The sequence below is a fragment of the Prinia subflava genome, chromosome 8 (genome assembly GCF_021018805.1).
Source record: "Prinia subflava isolate CZ2003 ecotype Zambia chromosome 8, Cam_Psub_1.2, whole genome shotgun sequence".
Classification (NCBI taxonomy): domain Eukaryota; kingdom Metazoa; phylum Chordata; class Aves; order Passeriformes; family Cisticolidae; genus Prinia; species Prinia subflava.
Window position 1 is genome coordinate 32,108,339 of NC_086254.1, and position 12,751 is coordinate 32,121,089.

Sequence of the window (12,751 nt, forward strand, 5' to 3'; positions counted from 1 at the left end):
TGAATTTAGAAATATCTAAAAGCAATTTACCAGTCAATGGTGGTTAAAAGTAGTATTGCTGCAATACTTGTTTTGTGAAGGAATAACTACATGAACTTTGGTACCATTATTATTAGTGGCATAAAATGTCATCAGGTGAATAGAATTTAGGAGAGAGTGGCAGAAAATCATAGTCCTGGAAGTTCCTGTGGGCATAATGCAGTCAATGAATTCTCTGGACTTAATTTTTCCCCACTGTAAAACACGTACAATCCATTAGGTTGGGGAGAATTCATTTTTTCTAAGATGTTTCTTTGAATTTGGCATCTGCCATGGCCACACGATGTGTGTGAGGAATGGAAGAACCATGGAATGGTTTGGGTTGGAAGGGACCTTAAAGATCTTTTCATTCCAACACCCCCTGGCAGGGATGCCTTCACTAGACCAGGGTGAACCGAGTTCCACCCAGCCTGGCCTTGAAACCTTCAGGGGTGGGGACCTCAGACTCATTTTGGACACCCCTGTCACAGGCTGTACATGAAATACCTGGCAGTAAGAAACCTGAACACTGAGCACTGAGGGAAATGCTGCAATTCCACTGCAGTAGAAATGTGGAATCATGGAGTAGGTTAAGTTGGAGAAGACCTGTAAGATCAGTGAGTCCACGTGTTTGTGTTCTACCATAATTGCTCAGCTTGTACATCAAACAGCAAAACAATGAGCTTGTGACTGTGCTTCACACACCTGAACATCCCCCACTTCACTGAACCCTTTATATGGAAAAATTTGTCTTAGTTTAAACAGATTTAAAGCAAATTTGCCTCACCTCTCTCCGTGCTTGCCACATCTCCAGGTATTACCTGGCAGTGCTACTGCTCTCACTGAGCAATCCAAGGCTAAAACCCTTGAAGTGAAGGCACCTTTGTTCCACCACTGGATTCTTTGGAAGTACAAGGCATTGGACACATCCCAAACCCATTTTTCCATTTGTAGAATGAAGAGTCTTTTCTACTGAGTTGTTATAGCTGGATCCACCACTGCAGAAGTTGGGTGTATCTTTGCCATATTTTTTACGTGGGGTTTGAACACATATTTCTTTCCGAACACATTCATTTCCAAAAGAACAGACTGACTAGAAAGCTCAGAATTTTAGAATATTAAAAATGACAAGAGGCTGGGAATGAGGAGAGTAGAGCACTCTGCAGTGGGGTTATTTCAGCCTCGTGTGCTCCTGTGGAGACCTCCTGTCCCAAATGTCACACTCCTGCTCCCAGCAGGGTGACCACAGAGGAGAGGACCTGGTCTGGCCACTTGGTCACAGCTACCTAAGGCAGCCAAGAAGTTCAGTGACTGCCTGTGGTTTCAAATCCCAGAACCCAGAAAGCACAAATACAGGTTTCAAATGTGAGGCTGTGACCTCTCCACTCACCAATAAAACATGCCCAAAGTCACAATAAACAAAACATTACAATTCAGGGTGGCAAGGCATAAACCAGTCATATGTGTTTTCTTTCTGGCCACTTAAGCAAATCTTAGCCTTTACCAAAAACTACCTCGGTGAACTGAGTTAGCAAAACAATCCTGATTACAACATAGGTTAGAAAAAAAAAAGTCAAATAAACTTAACCTAGAGTTTCTCATGGGATGTTTTATGTTCTTGCTGCTGCAGAGTGGAATATGGGCCAGGATAAACATGGAAGGGACACAAGTGTGATAATATAATGACACCTTTTATTAGCTCAAAGACAAAAATAAAAATAACAGAACTTCAGATAAATCAAAGGTCTTTTTTCTTCACTTTCAAGACGCAGAAAGGAAAAACCACAGCTTGTATATTCCTGACAATGCTCATCCTGTCAGGAGCATGAGCCCACGCTGTTGGTTCTTCGTGTCTGGAGAGCCAGCAAGGGAGGGGGAAGGGGAGAAAAAGAGTGGCTTTGTAGCAATTGAAGGAACTGACATCTGGTTATACAAAGACACAAATTTCCAGGTCATACTTAACAGCACGAATAATAAACTGCAAAGAGTTGCTGGCTGCTTCCAGGGTGACACTGAGGTAACCTTGTTAAGCTGTTTTCCCTGGGCTACTGACAGAGCCCCAGCCGACCACAGGCAGGGCAGGAGCACAGGCAGAATTTTGGAAAATACCTTTGCAGGAGATAAAGATGGGCACTCCTGTGTGTCTGGGGATCTTCACAGAGGGTAAAAGGATGGAAAAGAACCCAAACCAAACAAACCCCAAAAAACCCAAATAAATTAACAGTGCCCAAGAGGAGATAAACCCACAGATAAAAGAGATGCACTGGCAGTCTGGTATCTGCTGGCTATTAGCAGAGTTGGTGCAGTGGATTAATGATTTCTTTTCTGTGCTCTTACATCTCTTTCAGCCCCTGCCATCATTTATTATAGCATCCTTACTTTGCTGCTCAGATTGACAAAAGGGGAATAAACTTCACCCTGCAGGTGTTTCCAGGAGAAAATACCTTTTCCCAGGAACTGGATACTAGATTGAGTGAGTAGTAGCTATTTTTCCCAACAGTTCAAGGCAGTGTAGTAGTAGACAGTTTTCACCTGGGTATTTCAGATATGCTCACCTATGTCCTAAACAATACTGGTCTCTTGTGAATATACATTTTTAAATGTAGGAAGTATTTTAGAGCAGTAGGCTAGAAAGTCTATTAAAGGATCTATCATGTTGATTTGAAAGGATTACATTTTGACATCTTTGGTGCAGACAGACCAAGAAGCTTAAAATGTATTTATCACACAAGAACCAGATTAAATCCATTTTACTCTTTCTAAGTAGATCTTAAACTTCCTTAGCAATAATGGCATTTATTTTTCAATTGACTAAAATAATAATAAAAAAAGGATAATAGGATTTAGGATGACTGGAAAGAAGAAGCAGTCTCTAAAGGAAATTTCAGAATACAGGCAAGGAAAATGAAAAGAGGGGGCTTTCCTAACCTGTTTCTTGTTAATACCCTCCTACCTTCATTTAGTTCGAAAGCACAAATCACATATTTCCCTAAATGTCAGTATACAAATATAAAATAAGTATATGGTTCTTATTTGTTACATATGTTTATGGTTGCAGAGATGCAAAGAGGGAAAGCAGGAGGAGCCCAATCCAGGGAGGAGGCATCCAGAGAAAGGCTAAAGGAACTGGAGACAAGTCATCAACTAATCAGCTCTACCAGGAGCCAAGGATGGGCTCAGCAAGTGTTTGAGAAAGGGTCAGGGAGAGGCTGTCCCCATGCAGGGACTGCAGTGGCTGATGGGGAAGCCACAGGCCTTGGTTTGGGCTGCAGCACTGGCTTTTGACCCCATGTCTCTGCTAAGCAGCTTTTCATGGAATAAGACATTGCATCTTTCAGTTTTTGCTCCAACGGCGTAACTCTGAAACACAGAGACACAGTAAAGGATGGAGAACAAAAATCTGTATTTATACCAGGATGAGTCTGTGCATTTTCCAGAGGAAGGAACCTCTGGACAAAGTGGAAGGGCTGGAATACCCCCACGGTGCAGCCCTGGGAGTGAGTGTGTGTGACTGCATCACAACCCAGCAGCCGACGGCTCACCCACCCTGCTGAGCCCCAGCGCTCCAGGAAAAACCCTGATGGATTTTAAAAACGGCTGGAGAGAACAAGTTCCATCCCCTCGGATTGCCTGGGAGCCTGGGCTGGAGCAGAGGAGTTACCTCATTTCCAAGGGCTGCAGGGAGGATAATTTTGCTGATGCTGGGTGTGCCCTGGCTGATTGAGAGATACTGAGGCAGCACCAGGGAGAGTGCCCAGAGATGGGGAGAGAGAGGCCACAGGGAGCTGCTACCTGCAAGCACTGGGGAGACAAACAGTGCTGGCCACCAGCTCACTCCCATCCCATTGCCCCACTAGCTCTGTAAAACTAGGAGAGGGAACCAAATGGCAAAAAAGTATGCCTTTATATCCCTTAAAATAGCTTTTCTGCAGTTCTCCTGGTCTCCTGCCAACCAAGCTATTGTTTGCTGCAGTAGTAAGCTGAATAAAAATTAAATCTCTTTAGGGTTATTTCTATGTGTTATACAGGTTTTAGGTAATAATTATTCTCCCACTAAGGCTAACATGATTTAGATATTCTCTTTTGTGGAAGAGAGCAAACTGGCACATGGACATGTGGAGAATGCCAGGTTTCAAAGCACCTCTGATATCCAGTTAACATCTGGGCAATTTCATGGAACTTAGTCCATAGGCTTTTTTGTATTTCTTTGCCACACGAAACTTTGGAGGGTGAATGTTTTTGGAGACAAGGCCTACAGAGTAGGCCAAGCAACATGATGAAAAAACATCAGCTTTACCTAAGTACACTGCACCCTTATGAAGGCCTAAACTGAAATACTACTCTTTGCAATAAGCATAATGAAAAAAGAGGGAAACCCTTTTTTTTTGCCAATTTTGGAAGGGCAAGGGTGGTTTCTACTGTAGGAGAGGCCAAATGGGTGGCTGCAGTTTACTTCTCTATACATGGCTGCTTAGACAACAGCTGAAATTTGCCTTGATACATGAAATGCAAAAGAAAGTGAAATGCATGAGTGATCTATAGCATTATTTATTGTAGCAGCTTTGGGTCATTCCACAGGTCACATATTTGCTTTATTGGATTAGCAGTGAACACATATGTGCATCACACACACAGAGAAAATTCATGTCTCTTTTGCTCTGACTTTTTGGCTAGGTGGCAAGAAAACACCATTTTTCCTTTACCATAGTGAAGCACTGACAGAAAGCTTTACCCCAGCACCTGCCAGCCTCACCCCAAATCTCTGTCCAGCTTTCCTTTAACCAAGCACAGGTGTCCCCTTCTTGTCCCAACATGGTCCCCTTAACCTGAGCCACTGCTTCAGCCTCCCCTCCAAGCCATTCATGCCTGGGGAGTGGGCAGTCACAATCCTGGTTTTGTGGAAATCGGACAAATCTCCCATTTCTGGAAGGAGTGGCTGCCCTAAATCTCCATCACTGGTGCAGCTCTTTAAGAGCTCAGTAGCTCTCCACCAAATTGAATCTTCCCTGACAGCTGGCAGCACATCAGAGACAATTCACAGGCATATTTTTTCCCCTTTCCTAACAGGAAATAGGGCTTGTGTTACATTTACAGTGACCTGGAGCTCCGGGGGCAGACTAATATCTCACCTAAACAAACAGACAGTATTTCTTCCCTGATACAGGCAGATGGGCTGAAAGGGAAAGCTGACTTGGCTCTGGCCTTCCCAGCTCCCAGCAGCAGTGTGGGAGGCACCAACAACGTGCAAACCTGTGAACACCAACACAGGGATCCCCAGCACAGCACAGGATGATGGATCAGAACGTTTGGAGCTGCAGGTCAGCTTTTTCACTTGGTCTTTGTTTTTGTTTTTATGAAATTACCATTGTCTCAGCTCCTGTGGACCTCAGGGGGGTCCCTCTGATGGTGTGAACTGGGGGGTTCATGGCTCAACCCACGGTAAGGCAGAGAGGACCCAAACCCTCCTCTGCTAAACCTCTCCACCTCCTTGCAGTCTGCAGCATTTCCCCAGGAGGTTCTCACTTGCCTTTGTGGGGACGGGGAGATAATTCTGGGCTTTATTTGTGGTGGATTTGAAAAAGCAAACTCCAAACTGTGTGAAACGACTCTGGGGGACAGTAACTTACAACAGATGTCACGATTGTTCAATGTCTGACTGATAGAGCTCTCAGAAATAATAAACACCTACATGTGCTCACAACACAAATAGTATTCAGATAGTATTTTTCTTGGATTTCCCTGCCCTGATATGCTACATGTCTGCTTTGCCCTGAAGTAGCAGCCTGTTCATCCCTTGTAAAAATCAGAGAAACAACCCCAAACTTGATGGGGAAATGTCCTGATTGCAAAACTCCACACCATAAGTGCATCGTACCAAGCATGCACATGAAAAGCAGAAGTGAAAAGAAGTTTCACACCCATTAACTCCAAATGCCAAAGGCAGCAGAAAATCCTGCATGTTTCAACGGCTCACCTGTCCCAGAAATGGGATTCAGATCTCTGCTGCTCAAAACCCCACTCAGCTTAGCAGGAGCTGCTGTTCTGGAACAAACAGGCTTGGCTTCAGATCCGCAGCTTCTCCCAGTGAGCACGGATCAGGCCCCACAAAGTTCCCATGCCTTTAGGATAACAAGGAAAGCACAGCTTAGAGCTGAAGGCAACGTGTCTCCCATATCTCAAAGTTTTTGATTTCCAAAACACCATGGAGAACTAAAAACTCTGCAGCTCCACCCCTGCATGTCTGCTCCCTATGGCAAAGAGGGAGTCACAGCAAGGTGGAAGGGCTCCCTGACAGCTTGGGGTGAGCACCCATATGGGGGAGCCCCTCTGTGCAACTCCTTCCTGAGCCTCGGCCCATCCAACAGGATTCCTGTCTGAATCCAGTCTAGGAAAAAATACACCCCAGGCTGCTGAGAGCCAGACAAAGTCTGCCTTTCTAGACAAAACCAGAACGCGGCAGGAGGAGTGAAATCCAAAGTGGGATAAATGTCTGTAGCAGAAAATATTCTCTGAGGGAGCAGCAGAGAGACAGTGTCAGGCGAGGGAGCGATGCTGCTGGAAGGACTGGCTTTGGGCTGTCGTGTTGGCTTTTCAGTGAAACCACAAGTGTGTTGATGCTAGGCACAGAGCTCTCTCTCCCTGCTTGTTTCCAGGAATCGGCCATGGGCAGCTCACAATTAGAAGAGCAGGGTGAGAGCTGTGGCTGGCCCATCTCCGCAGCCCTGAGGTTCTTGGTTCACTTTTCTTGCTAGAGAAACAGCTGTTGACCTTGGGCTTTCTGTGTCACTCACGGCCACGGCGTTGGAGAGAGGTATTTTAGGATGACTATGTCTGTTTACACCAACAACATAACCCCTACAAATCTCACCTTGTTAGGTGGACAAGCAATGTGCCAGCCAGCAGTCACTCCTACTTGTGTGGATACTCTCTAATCATCCCCTTCTCTACTTCTGCTAGGCCCGGGCTGAATTTGGGAAAGCAACTGAATTTTAACTCCCTGAATCTATTTTGGGGCCCCCAAAACCTCCTGCTGAAGCTCGGTGAAACCCTATGCCAGCCTCAAACGAGTGAGAATTTTCTGTGACTGCATCCTGTGGTTTCAGCTGGTTTTGCAATTAAGCTTGTGTCCTAGTTTCATTCTGAATCTCAGCTGATGCCATGCCCAACTCAGATAAATCAGAACCTTAAAATGAAGCTCAGTGCTGTGTGAGCCTCTTCTCTGAACTGTTGCCCTACACTTTTCTGTTGCTGTTGTTGTTGTCATTCTCTTTTTCCTACCTCACTCCCAGTCAACTCAAACTCTCCCCTGGTCACTCCTTTTTCCTTTATGGCACAAGGAGTCTCTCAGGGTGTTTGGAGGTGGCTACTGGGCCTTTCCTTGCAAATGCACATTATTCACTGGCTTTGCTTTCAGCCCTCATGCATGGCTGAAAATGTAAATGCAGGCAGCTCTGTTCTCCATGGATGAGCATGTGCTGATGGGCTTTGAATACTGGGCCCAGTGTCCCCCAAAAACCCATCTGGTGTGCACACGTGGGTGATTCTGCCTGTGCACCAGGAGAGCTCAGCAGATATGGCAGTGCTTGTGAGGCCTGAGAAGCACTTTTACAACTTGTTAATAGTCCAGAGCATGGAAAAGTAGGAAAGATAAATAAGCATTAAAATGAAGAAGAGTGGTCAAGTGGCTCAGATCTTGCAAAGGGCTTCATGTCCTTCCAGAAGTCTGAAGTTGAGAAGCTGAAGTTGAGAATCTGGAGTTTAATCTGAAGCTGAGAAGTGAGAGGTCAGCGGGAGGAGGCTGCTTGTATGTGCTGAAGGTTTGGAGATGCAGTCCTGTGCTTTTTGTTTTGCTACTGAACGTGCTCCTCCATCTGTGTAAACAAGGAGCAGAGCAAGTTAACTTTACAGGGCAAATACAGGAGGGGGAAAGAGGGCTGAGCAGGTTTTGGCTACACAGCAAAAACAAATTGATGGGATTTCAGCTTCAGCTCAGTTGTGTCTTCATTTTCCAATACAAATCATAAAAAAAGAACAAATGTCCAACAAAACAGAGAAAGAGGAAAGACCTTTTGAGGTCTGTACCAGCCAGGACAGCCATACAACCTGTGAGAACTCAATTTCATTTTTATGTGGTGGGATGTGTTCCTAGGACTCTGAACAATGCTGTGTTGTCTGGAATGTTACACAGGGTCCCAGCTAGATGGGGTCCTGAGTGGACACAGCTGGAGAGAAAACTCTGCAGGAGTCCCATGCAAATAAATAAATAGATATAAAAAATTCAGCACCATTCAGATATTTATAGAGGTTTTGCTATTAGGTACGTTAAAATAATCCCCAACAGCCAATGAAGCCCTAACCTCTGTTACCTTTGTATAATTTGTGATCTTTTAAGTATTACCTCTGTATGAATGAATTTTTCGTCTGCCTTATCCTGATCTGCCTTACCCTGTCCAATATTCTCCAGCATTCCCTTTGTTCCCTGTGACTTTTTTAGAGGTTCTCTCATATATTCTTTCAGGTTCATCTAATCTGTTGGATAAGACACTGAATTTGTTCATTTTGTTAAAAAACTCCAGCCAAAAAAAAAGCATTTGCTTAAAGCTTGTTATGAATTAATAAAAAGTTCTGCCTAAACTGGGTTATAATCAGAAGTGTCATACAAAGAGTTAATAATGAAATTTTTTTAATAAAGCAATTTTTAAAAGTCAGATCATCAAACCCCATGAAATGTGTGAGTATCTCAGGATGTGGCTGGATTGCAGAGAAAAGTTTCCCCACTGCAAGTCTTGCATGCAGATCCCTGTTGGATGTCACAGATCCATTCTGGCCTGTGCTTCCCAAAGTAAAAACTGGGTGTGAGGGAGTCAGGGAGAGCTCTGCTCCAGCAGCAACTTCCACCCAGGAGCTGCAGGGGCTGGGGCTCACATCTCACCAAGGGCCACTGCATGAACTGCAGGCTCCCACAATGGAGTTTGGCCAACTGGAATGAAAGTAAAATATCAATTTACAGTACTTTTTTAACGTATAAAGGAAATATTAATGGTGGACAAATAGAAAATGTATGTAGTGAGTAGAATAGAATGATTGAAAAAAGCTTAGGAGCTCTTACAAGCAGCTGGCATTGGCTCAGGCTGCGTATTCACTGAGATAACAGGAATCTTTTACAAAAAAATACAGAAATCAATCTGTGGAAAATCTGGTAAAGTTTCCTTTTCTTAGCTTTGAGTATGGGCCCATAATATGGTTTAAACTTTTTTAAGCTATCAGATAATAACAGATGCACAAAGCTTTCCCTGTGACCCTGTCCCTGTCACATACAGCCCCCAAATCAGATCCAAACCAGATAGTGTGGGCAGAACAATGGGAAGCAGACAGCATCTGGTGCTGTAAAACCAAACACAAAAGAAAGGAAGAAGAAGAAAAATCACACTCCAAGTGCTTAAGTAACTGTCTCCTTCCCTCCTCCACCTTGTTTGTTTGTTTGTTTGTTTGTTTATTTTTGGTAATGTGATGGAAATTCAAATCTCAAAGCAGACCTTTGGGGTGGAGAGCCAGGACAGGAGAGAAGGAAGGAGAGAACTTTCCTAAGACCAGGTCTGCTGCCTTTTCACACAGGTAATGTGCTGGGAGGAGCTGGGCAATGGCTTCTCTGGGCAAGGCTGCACTCCCTAAAATAAAGAGGAACACTCAGTATCATCCATGGGCTTTGAATCCACAATTAAGCAAGGTTCTTTACTATTCTATACTTACTATTCAATATCAACAGCACTTCTTATTTTTCTGTTTCAAAATTGTCAGGCAGTGAGTCACAGAGTGAAAAAAAAAAGTATGTGATTTCTGTGATCCATCTTATACAGGCAGTAATAAAAAAGGTGTAAACAATGTATTATTGCTGTCATTCCTGCTGGCATATTATTGAGAGCATTTAGGAATCCACTGGATTCCTCTATCACATCCCAGTACAACAACTTTGTAGAATATATATAAATTGAAAAAAAAATGCAAAAAGCGGATTCTATGAAAACGCAAAGGCAGCTTCTGAAAAATCAGAAGACAAAATGAGATGAAATGTTTCACACCACACAAATACACGAGATTTGTGCTGCCAGCCTAATTATGTGAGGAACCAGCCCTGTGCTCTACCCTTCTTATCCCTCTTAGCTGTGTAAACTACTCAAAACTGGAGGGCACATGTCACTTACACTGACATGCAAATCATTACTGCTTTGTCTGCCAGGAAATTTGTGTAAACCAATGCTGAGTTCAGGTTCATTATATTGACATTTTTGCCAACAAGTAAATTGAAAGGTTACATTGTTGACATACCAGATGTTATGCAAACTGCTTTTCAAACCATGGTTTCCATACATCTCTATAAATAAATAAATTAGACACTTACAAATGGTGTGTGAATCAATATATGGTAAATCACCAATTTATATACAGATAGCAAAAACTACTGTGTGTAAACCCCATATTTCACACAATGTCAAAACCTCCTTTTCCACCCAGTACTTTTCATTTCCCTGAAAATAGCTGTCATCTATGTAAATGTTTTCCCTCAAGACCAACTGTTCTTCATGGTAAGAACAGTACACGGAAACCTGGGTGCTTGAATTAGCACATGGTGTTATCAATGAGAGTTAAGGATCCAAGTGAGAGCTGGGTTACAACACAGCTTTAAGGTTTTGAGTTTATGTATCTAAAAGAGTAGATTTGCATGTGCTAATTTCAGGAACAGTTATTTTTTTTTAATATGGATTTGCTCCAGTTTGGATTTAGCCTCGGGATATTTTGACCCCCTCCTTCTGCATTTTTTTCTCCCTTGACTCAAATAACAAAAATGAGCAAAATGTTGTTTGTCCAATGAGATACTAATTTGAGACTGTTCTCCCTTCTTGGTGATGCAAATCACCACTGACCTTGGAAATTCAGCCTCTGTGAAGCACAACAAAATCACAAGGGTTGATACTGTGATTTTGAAATGATGCTTCACTCCCTCTGTTTCAGGACTAAAACTAAGAGGGGCTGCCCCCAGCTTAGCTTACAAAGGACTTCAGGTACCTCAGGCTCTACTACTGCAGCAGAAAAAATGGTGTTTGGTCCTTGTTTGGTTTCCTACTACAATCATTATTTCTCTACAAGTCCCCTGCAGTGCCCACGATTTCTTGCCATGCCCAGTTTCCAATGCAGGAATTTATTGTGGTGTAAATCAGGGCAAAACAGATTGATATCCTAAATCTCCAGCTGCACAGAAACGAGATTTCTTGAAATGGTGGTGCTGCCTTCTGCCAGTTGCCTCTTCTTATGATCAAAGAAATGTCATAACAGATCAGCTTTTGTGACGTTATGTACATTCAACATACAGACACAAAATGGTCTCAATGCACTCCAAAAGGCTCCTCCGAGCTGGAAGAAGCCTCGATCAGTGCAGGCCCTTCTCAACCAGCTGTGACACAGGACTGTGTCTTTCCCACTTTATAATTCTTTGCTGAGTGCTCATACTGAAATTGTTTCATAACCACATGAATTTGGAGTTTTCATTTCGCCCTTGGAAGAAATGTAGAGCCTGGCACACTGACAAGTATAACAGTGTGTAAAAGCACAATTAACTTATGCTCCCACCCCATTTTTTTACATTTCCAAGGAAGCCCTGAGATTTCAGAGTGATTGTTTTCACTTCAGAGCCAGCAGCACACGATCACCTCATCAGCAGCGCCGTGCAAAGCCGGCACGTTCGGCCACCACCACGAGAGAGCTCACAGCACATCCTGCTCCTTGCATGCTCCCCACACCAGGGAAATGGCAATTTAAAAGGCCAAGAACCAGTTAAAAATGGTGCTAACAGACTTAGGCACTGTAATAACTCCTAGGTTTTCTCTTAGTGCAACCAACTTTTTAATTTCAAACTTGCTAACCGCATTGGATGCTAACCGTAGTGGATTTGTCTATAAACAAGCAGCACCTTAGAGATTAAAGATCAAGCAAAGTGTTTCAGTGTATTGGAGTCAGTTTATGCCTAAAGATGCTGAAGTTATCTGCTTGCCAAGTATTTTGAGATTCTGAATTCTCAACTCACTTTGATGAAACACAGACAGCTCAAGTGGAAATGGTTTCAGTCACTCCGTGCCAAGATGCCAACACTAAAAATGTTTATGAACTTTGGTATTTACCTGCTTTCCAAAGACAGCTTGGAGAGCAGAGTAATTGTAAATGTTTGCAGAATGTGGCCTCTTCTCTCTGACAATGACCTGCTGTGTGACTGAGACAGAGCAGAATGTGGAAGTGGAACTTACTGAGGCAAGAAACTTTTTAATTATTTTGAGTCTGTTGAATGAGCAAGGCTGAAGTTCCCTGTGCTGAACAGGGGTGCTGTATCACACCATTGCTCTGAATTTGGTTCCCTGGTGGCTTCAGCTTGCTGCCACTCTCTTCCCCAAGGCCTCAATGACACTGTGTAGAGCATCTCACTTGCATTTCTTCTTCCTGAGTGTACACTCCCAAAACTCTTTGCTGGTCTTACAAGAAATCTTAGCAATTGGCTATTTTCCTTTTAGTCACCCTGGTATCGACCTATCTTTGGCAGCTACATGTAGATAACTCACTAGTAAGTGGTGCTAACACAGATCAGAGAAGCTTTCAGATTTAATCACCCTTAATAATCTCAAGTGAAAAAAAAACCCAAACCAAAATTCCAGAGTTTATCTGTCTTAGATTCTCTTAGAGTTTGCTT

The 12,751-nt window shown here is 43.3% G+C and overlaps 1 long non-coding RNA gene across 1 annotated transcript in view; it reads right to left on the minus strand.

Annotated features, from left to right (window-relative positions):
* Nucleotides 1-1,633: 1,633 nt before the first annotated feature.
* The window catches only part of LOC134554192 (uncharacterized), a 256,600-nt gene continuing 245,482 nt past the window's right edge, over nucleotides 1,634-12,751 (minus strand). Inside the window, exons 9-10 of the long non-coding RNA XR_010081204.1 lie at nucleotides 9,555-9,686; nucleotides 1,634-7,889 (exon numbers count right to left, since the gene is read on the minus strand). This is a non-coding gene — a long non-coding RNA (uncharacterized LOC134554192). The remainder of the gene's footprint in view (nucleotides 7,890-9,554; nucleotides 9,687-12,751) is intronic.